Genomic DNA, 16,738 nt, shown 5'->3' with positions numbered 1-16,738 from the left:
GAGAGAGAGAGAAAGGAAGAAAGGAAGGAAGGAAGGAAGGAAGGAAGGAAGGAAGGAAGGAAGGAAGGAAGGAAGGAAGGAAGAGGTAAAGGTTCAGTCTTCGACAGCCAGCAGAGGGCACCTCTAATGCTGCTCAACTGTTTCTATTTTCTCCTGACTCCCCTGGAGGTAATGATAAGATAAAGGCATGGACTAGCTGCTTGACTTCAAAGCCCTGCGAGTTACAGGAGGGAAGTGTGGGCCAGAAGACAAGTCTGGGCCTAAGGGAATCTCTGAGGAGTCAGAAGATAGGAGATCTGGGGAGTCGGCAAGGTCAGTGGCCAAAGACGTAGGCCACTGAAATGGAAATTAGTTCTAGAAACTGAAAAGGATCCTACCTACTGCAAGAACTTAGACCACTTCTAGTTTCCTGGAAAGGCTGACAAGGCGTGCACTGTGACATTTAAAATTCCTCTTCCTTTCATGTGATGCAATTAACCCAGGAAGCATTACAGGAGCATCCTAAACAAGATTTAGCCACCCTTACTTGTAGTCAGTTGTAGGAGGCTGAGGCAGGAGGACTGTAAATTGAAGGCCACCCTGGTCTATACAGGGAGGCAGTGGCTCAGAAAAAAAGACCAAAAACAAAAATCAAAAGACACACAAACAATAAAAAAAAACCCACAAAACAACAACAAAACCAACAATAACAACCAAGGCCTGGGGGTGAAGCCCAGAGGCAAACACTTACTCTAGTTATGCACTGGACTCTTGGCTACATCCATCCCTGGTACTGCCCCAAACAACACTCTGAAAAAGCTTTTACAGTCCTTGCTTCTGTTCTTGACCTTATGCAGGAGCCCAAAAACCCTGCCACCATATTTTAAATTATAACGGCCATAGTATATTATGGCTTAGCAGTTTTTGCTTCTACAACTTTGCAATGGCTTCCTTTGAACATGTGCTTCTAAAAGTTCAAGGAACCTACTGAGTGATATGATCTTTGAAGTACATCCATTTGCTAGTTTTAAAACATATTCAATTCAGTATAAACATCCCTGAAAAGACAATAAAATCTAAGAGTAGGTCATTGAGGCTGACACCTACACTTTACAGATACAAAAAGTGAAGACACAGAGACAGTAAAAGCCTGACCTAAGAAGCTAGTAGAGTTGACTCTGGACTGGAATTATGAAGTTTCCACCAAACTTCTGGAACAAACACAGGCAGATTGGTCCTACAGCCTTTTACAGACATCTTAATCCCATATGCTTTTATGCTAATTTATTAACGTCATTTGCTTTCACCGGTGGCAAACTTTGGTAAATTACAAACTTTGGATCCTTAGAGGACAAATGAACCTGTGTTTAAATGTTAACTCTGCCTAACTCTGAAGGTGAAAACGATGATGGTGATCTTTGATCTAATACATCATTTTCTGCAGACGTGACTAAGACTGATGTAATGTTTCAGAAAGTATCAGGTTTTCTTTAATCACTTTTTTTGGGGTAAGTATGGTACAAAATACAGTTTTTTCCTTTGGTAAATATGGTACAGAATGCTTAGTAATAAATTAGTTATGCCAACAAGACAAAAAAACAAACAAAACCAAAAAACCTGAAGAAAAAAAGCATGGTAATCCAAGACCTGGGGGCTCGAAGATACAAATGGAATATTTGCATCTTTTATTTACTGAGAATATTTATTTGTTGAGAGAAACATCGAGTAATATTTTATTAAAAGATTATGAAATACTCTGTGAATCTTCTCTGAGAGAGCTAAGCTGAGAGAATGAAATAACAACCAGACTGGAATTCATTCAGAAAAGGAACTGAAGCACTCTGGGCAGTTTTTGTCAAGTGTTTTGGTGGAGTGACCAAATTTCATGAATTGGGAAGAAAAAGCCAGTCAAGATGAATAGAATGGCTAACTCTAAGATCACGAGTAATCCTGAACAAACTCACATGGTGTTCAGGGACGTTAACTCCGAAAGCACCTGCACAGAAACAGAACCAAGTATCTCCTTGAAATTTGTTCTCAAGATCTTCATCGGTTTTGCTGTTGATATTTGTATGACTGTTTCTTGGAAATGTTTCAAACCCAGAACTCAGATATATACAGTAGCAAGGCAGTGTAAAGTTCCAGAAGCTTTAAGCCACTACCAGAATCCAGCAACAGTAACAGCCGATGAGCTCTATAACATAGTGATTTACACCTCTAAGGTGATTGCTCTATAGGGCAGGACCATTCCTCCCTTCCTTTGCCTCTCCACACTTCACTCCCTGTTTCTGCTCCTAACATCCCAACCTGACCTCACTTTTTCAGTTGTAATATGGGCCAGGCAGTTATGATAAGAGTAACAGTATATTTAAAGGGAAAGTGATATGCTACCATCAGTCTGATACACAGTAACTCTAAAGATCATTTGTACCATTAACTTATGGAACTTTAGGGTCATCTGAACACACAGAGTGAAGAATCGTTTAAACCATCTGCAACATAGTATTCTGTCCTTTTGTTTCAGTTCTTGCACTATAAACAGATGTTCTTTTTATTCTGATTACTGCTAGTCTGAATGAAAATGGCCCCCACAGGCTCACAGGGAGTGGCACTACTAAGAGATGTGGCCTTGTTGGAGGAAGTGTGTCACTGAGGGTGGGCCTTGAGGTTTCAGATGCTCAAGCCAGGACCAGTGTCACTCTCTCTTCCTGCTGCCTGCCAATCTGGATGTAGAACTCTCAGCTACTTTTCCAGCACCATGTCAGCCTGCATGCCACCATGCTTCCTGCGATGCCAACAATGAATTAAGCCTCTCTCTGAACTGTAAGCCAACCTCAATTAAATGTTTTCCTTTATAAGAGTTGCCATGGTCATGGTGTCTACTTCCTGCTATTTAAAACAAAGCCTCCATGTTGAACTGAAGAACCACATAATGTTCCGAGGTGGGCTGAGGTGATTCACAGTTTAAGAATGCTATTGGCTAGTGGGTCAATGGTCATGAATCAACAGAATGTAGTAAATAAGATGTCTTTAAGCTTAAACTAAGAATATGTCTTGTTCATTGTGGTGGTTTGAATATGCTTGGCCCAGAGAGTGGCACTATTAGGAGGTATGGCCTTGTTTGAGTAGGTGTGGCCTTGTTGGAAGAAGTGTGTCATTGTGGGCATGGGCTTAGACCCTCCTCTTAGCTTCCTGAAAGCCACTCTTTCCTGTTTGCTTTCAGACTAAGATGGAGAACCCTCTGCTCCTCCTGCACCATGTCTGCCTGGACACTGCCACTTTCCCACCCTGATGATAATGGACTGAACCTCTGAACCTGTAAGCCAGCCCCAATGAAATGTTGTCCTTATAAGAGTTGCCTTGGTCATGGTGTCTGTTCACAGCAGTAAAACCCTAACTAAGACAATCATCTAACAAAAAACTTGACCAAAGATTCATAAGAATTCACATTGCTTCTTCTCTAGGGGCAATTGTATTTGTCAGTGCAGGGCCCACAATGACATTATGGAACTACCACACATTGTGAAAGCTAACTATGATTAAGTTGGATTTGTCATCCATACAAAACCCAACCCATCCAATACCTGAGAGCTGGCTGGCATTTTCCTCTTTTTATACATACATACATACATACACACACACACACACACACACACACACACACACACACACACACACACACATATATAGTTTGTTTGTTTGTTTGTTTTTTGTCTTTCAAGACAGGGTTTCTCTGTGTAGCCCTGGCTATCCTGGAACTTACTTTGTAGACCAGGCTAGCCTTGAACTCAGAAATCTGCCTGCCTCTGCCTCCCAAGTGCTGGGATTAAAGGCGTGCGCCACCACCGCCCGGCTCACACATATTTTTTAACTAACTAATTATTTTTTTTATTTATTTAATTTTATTTCTTAATTGCTGCCCCCCTTCCCTGTTACCTTCTCCCACAATCCTTCCCTCATCCTCCCCACCTATTCCTCACTGAGAATGTGAAGGCCACCCTGGGTATTCCTGGACCCTGGTACATCAAGTCTTTGTGGGGCTAGGTTCTTCCTCTCCCACTGAGGCCAGACAAGGCAGCCCAGCTAGAAGAACATCCCACGGTCTGGCAACAGCTTTGATCAATACATTCAGTGCCTATTTCCTCTCCTCTCAATTAGCTATCTTTTTCTTTTGTACTTTTCATTGAGATGGAAGACTTATGAGACAGACCACAAATGGGTAGGCTTTTTAGGCTTACACAACTGAATATTATTTTTTTAGTAGAAAATTAGCCAAAAATATATGCACTCTTTTTTTTTCTATATTTTCCTCCTGAATTTCTCCCTTGACACTAGAGATTTGAGGGATTGTGTGTTGTGTTGAGTTAGTGAAGATAATATCCAAAGAAATATCTGAAATTCAATATCCCCTATGGGAAAGAATGTAAAATTGTAAAGTTTCACATTGGGCAACTCACAGAAATGAACGTTTAAAGGATACAGAAATCTGGTTGATAGTTCCAAGCAACATAAGAATTAATGTATTTTTCTAAAGCAAATAGGAAAAGCCATAAAACTATAAGTCAAAGAAAATAAATATATTTTTTAAAAATCCCACAGAGCTCCATATAGAAGTTATTGTTAAAATCCAGTACGTGGTATTCTTAAGCAGGCCACCTCAAAAGTCATCTTAGTCCCTTGACTAAAAGGAGACATGAAAGGAAAAGAACTATAAGTTAAACTTAGTACTGAGTGGCCAGAGATTGTTTAACATCTATATATTAGTTATTTATAACTCTCAAGTGAGAAAGTGATAATGTAATCACACACACACACACACACACCACCCCCCACCACTATCCCCACACAGACACACACACACACTACACAACACACACACACACAACACACACTACCCGCCCCCCCACACACACACAGACACACACACACACACATACACACTACTGTCCCTTTGGTTCTTAAACCCATCAGAAAGTTTGCAACCATATTAAAATTTGTCAGAGACTATTATCACATACTTTCACAAAATATTTAAAGTACAATAGAAAGCATGTCCTCCAGTTCTTCTGGCAGCTCCCCCACCAGGTTCCCTGAGCGAAGTCTGATGGTTGGCTCCAAGCATCCCCATCTGTATTGGTCAGTTGCTGGCCAGACCTCCCACCAGGGTCCTGTCAGCACATGTCTCTTGACCACAGCAACAGTGTTGGGGTTGGTATCTGCAGACGTGATGGGTCCCCAGGTGGGGCAGTCCCGGGTTGGCCCTTCCTTCAGTCTCTGTTCCATTTTTTGTCCCTGTTCTTCCTTTGGACAGGAAGATTTCTGGGTTATAAACTTTGAGATAGGTGAGTGGCCCTATCCCTCGACTGGGGACCATGCCTATCTACTGGAGGTGGTCTCTACAGGTTCTATCTCCCCCTTCTCTGCACTTTTCAGCTAAAGTCATCCCCATTGGGTCCTGGAAGGCTCACGTTTCTGCAACCCCATTGGAAGAACAACATAGGCTGGCCTGATCACCCAGTGCTCTCAGAGACTAGACCACCAACCAAGGAGAATACCTGGAGAGATTCACGGCTCCAGATACACATGTAGCAGAGGATGGCCTTGCCTGACAGCAATGGGAGGAGAGGCCTTTGGTCCTGGGGAGGTTTGATGCCCCAGTGTAGGAGGATGCTGGAGTGGTGGGGTGGGAAAGTGTGGGTGGGTGGGGGAGCACCCTCATAAAGGCAAAGAGGAGTAGGAAGGGCAGATGTGGGATGGGGGGATTGGTGGATGGGTAACGGGGAAGTGGGATATCATTTGAGATGTAAACGAATGGAATGATTAAAAAAAAGAAAAAGAAAGAAAGAAGGAGAGAAAGAAAGAAAGAAAGAAAGAAAGAAAGAAAGAAAGAAAGAAAGAAAGAAAGAAAGAAAGAAAGAAAGGCAGGCAGGCTACCCTGACCTTTACATAGAAACGTGATAAATTTACCAGACATTCTTTCACAGCTAAACTCTAAGGGTTTCTGGATTTGGATCTAACTACTTAGGTTCAAATCCCGATTCTGCTTCTCATAGAAAAGATATAAAAGAAAAATAAAAACAAAAATACCTGCCTCTTAGCAAGGCTCAACCAGCTAACATGGACATTTGTGTGGGAGGCTTGCAATAGATAGCAATAGATATTTTAGCATCTCCAAGAACTAGCTAGGAGAGTTGCATTTGCCGTCCAGATAAATACAAAAAGGAGTGTGCCCTAAGAAAAATCAGTTAAAGAAGCCAAAGAAAGGGGTCGGGACAGTGAAGCCTGGATTCCTCTGTTCCAGGTAACTCTAGAAGAGAAAATGGGGGTCAGTAATGCAACAACGGGGTGAGATGATGGATGAATTGGAAGCTGCGGCAGAAACGAAGGGTGATCATAGCATCATTGTTTAGGGGCCCCAAATCAAATAGCAGGCTTCAGGGAATAGGAGGGGGTACACTCACCTGTGACCCAGCTCAGTGTTCATGGCTGCGCTTTGACCTTGCTCTCCAAAGGTCGTGTGTTACAAAGTTAATCCCCAGGGCAACAGTGTCAGGAAGTGGGTACTTTTAAGAGGTGATAAAGCCAGGAGGCTCTGCCTTTCTGAAGAGATTAGTGTCCTTATCACAAAAGTAAGGTTGTCCTCTCTTTCTTTCCCTCCCTGCCCCTGTGGATTTTTCTACTCCCCCTACCCACCCCCAACCCTTCCCTTCTCCTCTAGCCATGATGTCCTCCCCCACCTATAACACAGAAGAAAGCCCTCACTAGGTATATCCCTCCATCTTAGACAGCTCAGCCTCCAGAACCACAGACAACACATTTCTGTTCATTATTAATTACCCAGGTAAAGCAGAAGGAGGAAGATGTCAAACTCCAGTAGATAAGGAAAGGTCCTTACACTGTGCTTAGAAACAGATAAATGATTTGACTTACAAAACTTGAGGGCTTTGAATCGTGCAGAGGATACTCCTTGTGCTTCTTGCCATGGGTGGCCAGACTGTGCTAGTTTGTTATGCACTGTTTTGTAGATGGGCTGAGTGTAGCTAGCATGCAGCCTATGCCGTATTCGTATACAGCCCATGCCATACCCAAGTCTGAATTCAACAACTCCTGAAGTCACTACTCTGTTCTAAAGAGTACACTCCTTTTGTACATAACACCCTAGGAATAGCTCTTTTTAAATATGTTCCTAAATGCTCTCTTTAATTTTCTATGCTGATCTTGTGGCTAGGTGATAAAGAGTTCATAGGCCAACTCTGATGAATTCTAAGTAAGGCTTGAAAGCCATTATATAGTGAAGACAGACTAAGTTCATTCCTGTTTATAATTAACTCTGTGTCTCAAGGGCTGGGCTATGTCCCACTGTGGCATTAATTACAAATGGTTCTGTACTGCCTGTTCCAGGAAATGGCAACCATGTCTTTGTTTCAAAAACTTGTTATGGCCATCTTGCCACTCTACCTTTATTTCAACCGGTTATAACCACCTGCTGTTATGACCACCTGTTGTAATGGCTACCTTTGTTGTGACTACCTTGTTATGCTTATGTTCTGATTCCATAGCCCTGCCTATTGACCTGTTAAACCCTCCATTTGGAAACCCCCCTAACCCTGAACTATAAAAACCTTGACCATGGTGATTTGAGTCAGTGGTCTTTCTACTGGCATCTTTAGGATTAACAATACTTGTCTGTAGACTAAACTACAAATAACTACATCTATGGAGAGCTTTAAGGCAAATAAGTATTTCAGGCAGAGGAAATAGAAAAATCATGACATTTAGAGTATGCTGAGCTCTGACACACTATGGCTAACTAAACATTTGTTTATGTTAGAAAGGTATAGCATACAACATTGGCTTTTATTTTTAACCAGTCACATTCTTCAAAGATTTGAAACATTATGTATTTTAAAATGTAGATTTTACTCACTTGACTTATTTCTGCTTATACTTCCTTCACAAAATGTCTTCTATTTGATTTAAAACAGCAACAACAAATGGCCAACAAGATGGTTCAGTGGCTAAAGACCCTTTCTGGGAAGCCTGGCATCCTTAATTTGATCCCAATAGAAGAAATGTTAATGTAAATGTAAAAACAACTCTAAAGCAAACAGAAAGAAAAGCAAATGTTTCCATGGACCTTGAAGAGGAAGAAGCAATTGGGAGTCTCAGAGCACAGGGATTGTAGGAGTCAGAGGAGCTAGAGGACACCAGGAGAACAAGACCTTCTAAAGCAAGTAAGCGGGGTGCATAGGCACTCACAGAAACTGAAGCAGCAGCAAGCACAAGGCTGACACAGGTCTGCACCAGACCCTCTGTGTGTATATCTATCTTTTAGCTCAGTATTTTTGTGGGACTCCTGAGTGTGAGAATGAGTGGATCTCTGACTCTTGTGCCCGCTCTTGGGTCTTTATTCCTCCTGTAGTGTCCAACTTCATTATGATAGGTTTGGCTTCATCTTATATTTTATTTTGTCATGTTTGGTTATTATCTTTTAGGAGCCTGTTCTTTTTTTAGGTGAGAGACAAAAAGAGAGTAGATCCTGAGGAAATGGGAGGTGTGGAGGAAATTGAATGAAAAGAAGAAAGAAAAGGGAAGAAATGACACCTAGGTGTGGCGGGGGAGGTTTATTGTCGATATGAGAGTCAAAACATACAGAGGCAGAGACATCTGAGAGAGTCCAGAGTGAACATGACTGAGCCAGGCCATGTGAGGGTAGAAAGGAGAACCAGGAGACCAAGAAGCCAAAATGGAAAAAGGGTAAAAGTCTCTGGACTGAAAAAGATTAGGGTAGGAGACTGGGTATGCCAGCTATAGTCTGTAACAGGTAGAGATTAAGGGGTACCAAGAGAATCTGGTGGCCATGTCTGCTTTGATATGCTAAACAGGTACCTCAATTAGCCATTTGTCCCAGGTTTGAGATACACACACACACACACACACACACACACACACACATTAGTTTCCTCAAAGAACTCTAGAATGCCTCAAAATTAAACTAAGCAGATATGTGACACCTCACTTGTGTGTGAAGCCAATTTCTTGGACAGAAAACTGAGACATTCACAAAAACCAGCACTGTAGAATCGTACAACCTAGATGTTCAGATATCTGCAGCTAAAACTCCTAATATACAAGAGGGAATAGCTATCAGAGTCTCTTCTCTGCCAATGATTGTGACTTTTATCCAAACTTAGATGTGAGAGAGACTTTCTGAAGGTAGCTCACCAAAGAATGAGACATCGTCCCAGCAAAGCTGTGGTTAGCACCTCTACAGGGAGAGCAGCCTTTCCATCAGATGAATCCACACTCTCAACCCAAAAGAGACACACTCGGAGACACAGTGAGTACAGGAAGACACACTCACCCAGTGAGTACAGGGTAGTCATTAGAGAACTGTAAAATTATTAAAATCACAACGAAATGCCACTTTACAACAGTTGCAACAGTGGTATGTAAACATAAATATATCTTTACAAGAAATAAGTATTGTGACGATATGCAGAAACCAGCATTGTGCATTGTTGGGGCTATAAAATAAAGAATCACTGAAAATCGGCAAGGGCATTCCATACGAAGTTAAACTCAGAATTACTCGTCAACTAAAAAATTTAACACTGAGTCTTTACCCAAAAGAAATGAAAACTGTACAGACATTTGAACATAAATGTTTATGGGAATATTTTTCATAAGAGCCAAAATGTCAACCCAAAAGTTCATCAACAGATAAACAAATAAGTAAGATGTGTGACTCTACAATAGAATATCAGCCACTGATTGATTAAACGCTACAGGATATCATTGGATAGCCTGGGCTGGCCTTGAACTCTCCATTCTCTTGTCTCATCTTTACAAGTGCTGTGATTTGGGGCATGTACCACCCAGACTGAGATTCGGCTTTCTAAAAAGACTAGAATTGTGATGCATGGTACATCATGGGTTAACAGTGAGAATATTACAATCTGTGAAATAATCCAGATACAAAAAGACAGATATTATGCTGTTGAACTGATAGGAGGCACTCAATGAGCAGACATCTTTAGAAACACGGAATTATAACAAAGGGTGCCAGCAGCTGGGAAACATTAAGGTTCAACTGGTATGGCATCTGCTAGAAATGGATTTTGACGATAATCACACAACATGGTGACTGTGAATGTTATCAAGCCATTGCACACTTAAAATGGTAGCTTTTCTTTTTATTACCATGCTGAAACAAACAAGCAAGCAAGCAGATATTGGAGCACGAGTCTTGCAACCATTGTCATGGGAAGAGGGCTTCCTGACAGAATAGCAGGAAACACTTTAGTTACACATGTGAGTACCACAGAGAAACTGTAAATTACAATGAATAGCCCCAGAGATTGGGTTATGTCAAAGAACAAAATGGACTGAAGTGCCAATGAGGACATGGAAATCAACTCATCATTGCCCAAATTAAAAGCTCACTATTGATCTGAAGAACAAAGTGAAGATGGCTGAAGAGTGAACCAGGGAGCTGGCAGACCAAGCAAAGGAGCTTCCCAGGGAGCAACACAAAAAACAAGATGTCGAGGTATAGTGGGAAAGATTCAAGATGTGGCAGAAACATCCACAAGCCAGGCTGTTGGTATGGTAGGGGTAGGCTAGAGAACAGGGAGACATTATCAAGGGAATTTCCTGAGTGGAGACTCAACTCTTTACAAGAAGAAAGACACACAGAGTGCCTCCTATGAGGGAAGGTACAATCAAACCCAGGAAAGGGACCTGAATTCTAAGAAAAAGAGAAATCTGAAAGTCTCCAGCAAGGGACTGGGAAAAGAACGAAAACAAAGTTAACACCGGGATTTTCATCTCAGATTAATGACAGAGGTCAATGAAATATTTTGACAATGCTAAGAAAAATTATTTTGAGCCCATAATTCTATATTTAGCTAACCACCATTCAAGCCTACGGGCAAAATTAAACTATATTTAGATAATTAGGGCCTTCAAAAGCTTACAGTAAGAACTTAGACTGAAATAATTGCCTGCAGACAAAAAGAAAAAGAATTCAAGAATAATTTATAAGTGTTCTAGTTACTTCTAAGTCATTGTTGATAATGTACTTGTAAAGTCTAATGTAGGTGCCTCTTAAGAAAAAATGGGTTTATCCCCTAGGTTCCCCTCAGAGTGGAGCCTTCAGCCTCCGGCCATCCCACATGACTCAGGGGAAGATCACTTGGGGACATCTCTTTCTTTGGATGGTTTTCATCTAATACCTACATACCTGAGGACAGGAAGCTGTGTCTTTTTATCTTAGTCACTGTCCTGTTGCTGTGAAGAGGCACCATGGCCAAGGAAACTCTTATAAAAGAAAGCATTTAAAAGGGGCTTGCTTTCAGCTTCAAAGGGTGAGTCCATTACCATCATGGCGGCGGAAAGCAGTCAGGCACAGTGTTGGGACCGGTAGCTGAGAGCTTTACATCACAATCCCCAGGCAGTGGGCAGGACAGACAGACAGACAGACACAGAAAGACAGAGAAACAGAGACAGACACAGGGTCTGCTGTGAGCTTCTGAAACCTCAGAGCCTACTCCCAGTGACACACCTCCTCCAACAAGGCCACACTTGCTAATCCTTCCCAAACAGTTCATCAATGGGGACTAAGCACACACACAGGTGAGCCTGTGGGGGTCACTTTCATTCAACCCACTACACTTCCAGTTTGCCAAGCTCTGAAGATGGAAATCATAGAGAATGACTACTGATTCTCTTTAGGAGAATCTGAGGCAAAGGTCTGTAAATGGGAAGAAAGAGGCTGTTTCCCATTTGCAAGCCTACTCCTAATGTGCTAAACATATCTAAGTGTTCCCTGCGGCTAGATGTGGAGCTATTTTTGGAACATAAATATGTGAATATTTAAATGCTAAACACTGACTTCCGTTTACACGTAAATCGAAAACAACTAAGCATAATACAAGAAAAAGTCATCATAGCAACGAAGGAGTATTTGTACATGCTTGTGTGTATATACAGACACATACTACACACACCCACACATACACACACACACCTCAGCACTAGGGTTTTACAGGAGATATAGGCAAAGAATAGAGACCAGCCTGGGCTTTAAAAAAGTCTTAAGTCTCTCAATTGCTTTTGATTACTGTTTCTTTTTTCAGTAACAGCTTGCCCCACCCGTTATTGTTTTTTAAATGTGTAATTCAGTGGTTTTTACTATATTCATAGTTATGCAATTTGACTACCATTTTAGAACATTCTCATCCCCACCCCAAAATAAATCCTATACCACAAAACCATCCCTGTTCACTTGGTGGCTCTGATGTGGATTGATGAGCATGCTGCCGGGTGACGCAGAACTACAAGTCATGTGACTTTTCTGTGTCTGTCACTCCCTCTGCATTATGGATGGGGTTACTTCATAAAAACTTTAATCACCAATTGTTTGGTTACCCTAAATTCAGTTTGAATAGGCAAGGCAGGCTACTCCCGCCTCTGTGTGTGTGTGTGTGTGTGTGTTGGTGTGTTTCTCTTTTTCCTGTCCTACTCTTTTCATTTGAGACATTATCTCATATAGACCACATCAGCCCCCAGTTCTCTCTGTGGCCGAGAGGTTGGCCTTGACTCCCAACCTCTGCCTCTTCCTCCCATGCTGGTATGACAGGTGAGGATCTGTAATCCCACTCATTAAAGACAAATTGGGACGGCTGATGGTACAGCAGGTGAAGATGCCACAAAACAAGGGACCCACGTGTTAAGAGAGAACAGACACCTGCAACTTGTCCTCTGACCTCCACATATGCCTTGGTAGCATTTCTTCTAGGCTCCGCCCCACAGTTACCTGGCAACAGCCAGGTATGCCTGACTCACTATAAAATCACTATAAAGGGGGCTGCTTGCCCTCTCCTCTCTCTGTTGCTCCTCTTTTGCTCTTACTCTCTTGATCTTGCTCTGTCCTCTTGTCTCTTCTCCCCCATCTCCCTCCACATGCTCATGACCAGCCTCTCTCTCTCTCCCTCCCTCCCTCCTTCCCTCCCTCCCTCCCTCCCTCTCTCCCTCTCTCTCTCCACTTGGGTTCTGGGAACCAACCTGGGTCTTCTGCAAGAACAAATACTCTTAACCACTGAGCCATCTCTCTAGCCCATGTATGAGGTTTTGAATCAAGATCTTTGATCCATGTCAATTGAGATCTATGCAATGTGAGATGTGTACCCACTCTCATTCAACTGCAGGTGGATAGCCTGCTCTGAGCCCCGCTTGCTGAACAGGCTTTTTTCCACTGTAGGCTTGTGCAGGTGGCATTCACTTGGAAGGGAGGATTGTGGTGGGTTTTTTTTTTTTTTTTTTGGTTTTTTTTTTTTAATTATTACAGAAGTGTGTTTTTCTGAATTTATATAGCTTTCTTTATTCCAAAGTTGGAAAAGTCGTTTCTAATATTAACATAATTTTGTTTCACTCCTATAACTGTGATTGTTTCAAAAAATGTGAACATTGTTTAAAATAATGGCTACTTAATACAATTTAATATTGCTTTGTGGGCTTTTGCTCTGAGGACATAGTACCACTGGGGATGTTAACTCAAGATACAAGATACAGCATTTTAAAACCACTTTAAAGTGATTTTCTTTGTGTGTTTTTTGGCATCAACTGGGAATACAATTATGGTCATTTGTTTTCAATTTTAAAAGATTTGTATTTAATTTTTAAAATTAATTAAATTAGTCTTGTATGTGAAACATTTATATAGCTCTAAGCCCAAGCCATGTAACAAAATAATTTGATTGATGTCTCCTGTCATCCCTACCTGTTTCCCTCAAACTTTTCACACTGACATAGGCACTCAATTTTGTTAGGCTTGATTTATATTTCCTCTTCTTTGAAAGTATTAAGAATACACATCTGCGCGCCCGGCAGCTCCTCCCCGGCTATGGCGTTCACTTTCGCGGCCTTCTGCTATATGCTGGCGCTGCTGCTCACCGCCGCGCTCATCTTCTTCACCATCTGGCACATCATAGCATTTGATGAGCTGAAGACTGACTACAAGAATCCTATAGACCAGTGCAATACCCTGAATCCTCTTGTCCTTCCAGAGTACCTCATCCACGCGTTCTTCTGTGTCATGTTTCTCTGTGCGGCAGAGTGACTGACCCTGGGCCTCAATATGCCCCTTTTGGCTTACCATATTTGGAGGTATATGAGTAGACCAGTGATGAGCGGCCCTGGCCTCTATGACCCGACGGCCATCATGAATGCAGACATTCTAGCCTACTGTCAGAAGGAAGGATGGTGCAAACTCGCTTTTTACCTTCTAGCGTATTTTTACTCCCTATACGGCATGATCTATGTTCTGGTGAGCTCTTAGAACAACACAGAAGAATCGGTCCAGTTAAGTGCATGCAAAACGCCACCAATGAAGGGATTCTATCTAGCAAGGTCCTGTTTTTAAGAGTAGCCTATAGAATCTGATCAGTTACTGTAAAAAATGACTTCTTATTTTTTAAATGTTTCCACATTTTTTGCTTGTGGAAAGACTGTTTTCATATGTTCTACTTGGATAAAGAATTTAAATGGAATTACGTATAAATTAATATAAAATGATTACCTCCGGTGTTGACAGGTTGAACTTGCACTCTTAAGGAACAGCCATAACCCTCCGAGGGATTGCATTAATTTCTGACCGCCCTCAGCCGGTTGGAAGCTTGGTTTAGAGGACTTGTTGGGCTCATTTTGGTTTTATTGAAACGCCATCTAAATATAAGTTAGCTGTAGATAGGAGGTGCTTCTGGTGAACTGAGAGTGTCTATCTGACTCGTGAGGAACATCGTAGGCTCCCCACGTATCACTGTAGATGATTATATATGGACACAACAGTAAGAAGGGTGGGACCTCGTCCCTGTCGACTTGAATATTATCCCTATGTATTGCATGAGAGGGGTCTCCCTCATTCCATCACAGTAATACACTTGCTTTAATTCTTAAGACCAAGTGGTATAAACATGCCGAATTACCTGTAAAGAATGCATTTAAAGCTATTCTAAATGGGTTTTTATTTGTAAGACATTATTTACTAGGAAATTGGTTATATTAATGCTTACTGTTCTAATCCAGTGGTCAAGGTATTAAGAATTTGCAAGTACTTTAGATTTTCGAAAGTGAATGAGAGAACTGTGTAAACACCCCGCTGTTCCTTCAGTGCAACACAGTAAAACTCTGAAATGAAAAAAAAAAAAAAAGAATACACATCTGTGCCACCATCCTGCCAAGTGAAGATGCAGAAGTGTATCATGCTTTGTGTCTTTGTTCCCCCTGGGTTTTTTGAGACAGAGTTTCTCTGTGTAGCCCTGGCTGTCCCAGAACTCTCTCTGTAGACCAGGCTGTCCCTCGAACTCAGATTTTTACCTGCCTCTGTGCCCGCATGCATGGGCACGTGCATACAGGCTCCTGCAGAGGCCAGAAGGAGGAAGTCAGATTGGCTAGAGCTGGAGCTAAGGGGCGATCGTGAGCCATCTAACAAGGGAAGTGAGAAGCAAGCTTGGGTCCTCTGCAAGAGCAGCAAGTGCTCTAACTGCTGAGCCATCTTTCCAAGCCCTCCAATGCTTCTACTTAAAATATGTCAACAATAACTCAATACAATGTACAGAGATCCTCCTCAGTGCTTTTACAACTGTATGGTTAAGAAAGGTTTTACCAAAGTATTTGTTAGGGTTTTGTTGCTGTGAAGAGACATCGTGACCAAAGCAACTCTTACAAAGGAAAGCATTTAATTGGTTCTGTCTTACAGGTTCAGAGGTTTAGTCCATTATAATCATGGTGGGAAGCATGACAGCAATCCAGGCAGACATGGTGCTGGAGAAGGATCTAGGAGTTCTATATCTTGATCTGCAGGCAGCAGAGACTGTGTGCCACGAGGGGTATAGCTTCATCATAGGAGATCTCAAAGCCTGCCAACACACTTCCTCCAACAAGACCACACCTACTGCAATAAGGCCACACCTCCAAATAGTGCCACTCCCCATGGACCAAACATCCAAACACAGGAGTCTATGGGAGCCATACTCACTCAAACCACCACAACTAAAATAAAAATTCAGAGTGTGGGAATGTGTCAGCTAGAATCTTTTAAATGCTTGAATTTGCAATAAAAGCTGAATTATGGGACTCAAGAGTTCTCAGAGTCTTATCCACTCCTTACTGAGTATCATCTGATGTGGCACTGTGTTCCATAGGCCATTTTCATCCAAGTATATGCTGTACATTAAACATATCCCTCTACTCTACCATCCTCCCCTTCTTTGCCCCTCCCATTAGTCCCTTAGAGAGTTCTATTTCTACTTTCATGTCTATAGGTATATGGAATTTTACATAGAGTGGTGGTTTGAATAAAAATGGCTCCCCATGAAAGTGGTACTATTAGTAGATGTAGCCTTGTTGGAGGAAGTACATCACTGGAGAGTAGGATTCGAGGTCCCAGAAGCTCAAGCTAAGCCTAGTGTGTCTCAGTCTCTTCCTGCTGCCTGCTGTAGAACTCTCAGCTCCTTCTCCAGCATCATGAGTGCCTGCATGCCACCATGCTTCCTGCTATGACAATAATGGACTAAATGTTTGAACTGTACACCAGCCCCGATTAAATGTTTTCCTTTGTGAGAGTTGCCTTGATCATGGTGTCTTTGCCCAGAAATAAAACCCTAACTAAGACACATAGCCTTATAAATCTAGGATCTGCAATGAGAGAAAATGTGGTTATTGTCTTTCTGAGGCTGGCTTAGCACTTTTAATATGA

The 16,738-nt window shown here is 41.9% G+C and overlaps 1 pseudogene; it reads left to right on the top strand.

Moving 5' to 3' along the window:
* The first annotated feature begins 13,874 nt into the window (after positions 1 to 13,874).
* LOC110285894 lies at positions 13,875 to 14,384 on the top strand (annotated as a pseudogene).
* Positions 14,385 to 16,738: the final 2,354 nt, after the last annotated feature.

The sequence above is a fragment of the Mus caroli genome, chromosome 19 (genome assembly GCF_900094665.2).
Source record: "Mus caroli chromosome 19, CAROLI_EIJ_v1.1, whole genome shotgun sequence".
NCBI classification, from domain to species: Eukaryota; Metazoa; Chordata; class Mammalia; order Rodentia; family Muridae; genus Mus; species Mus caroli.
Note: the sequence above shows the minus strand (reverse complement) of the source record. Positions and strands in the feature narration are given on the sequence as shown.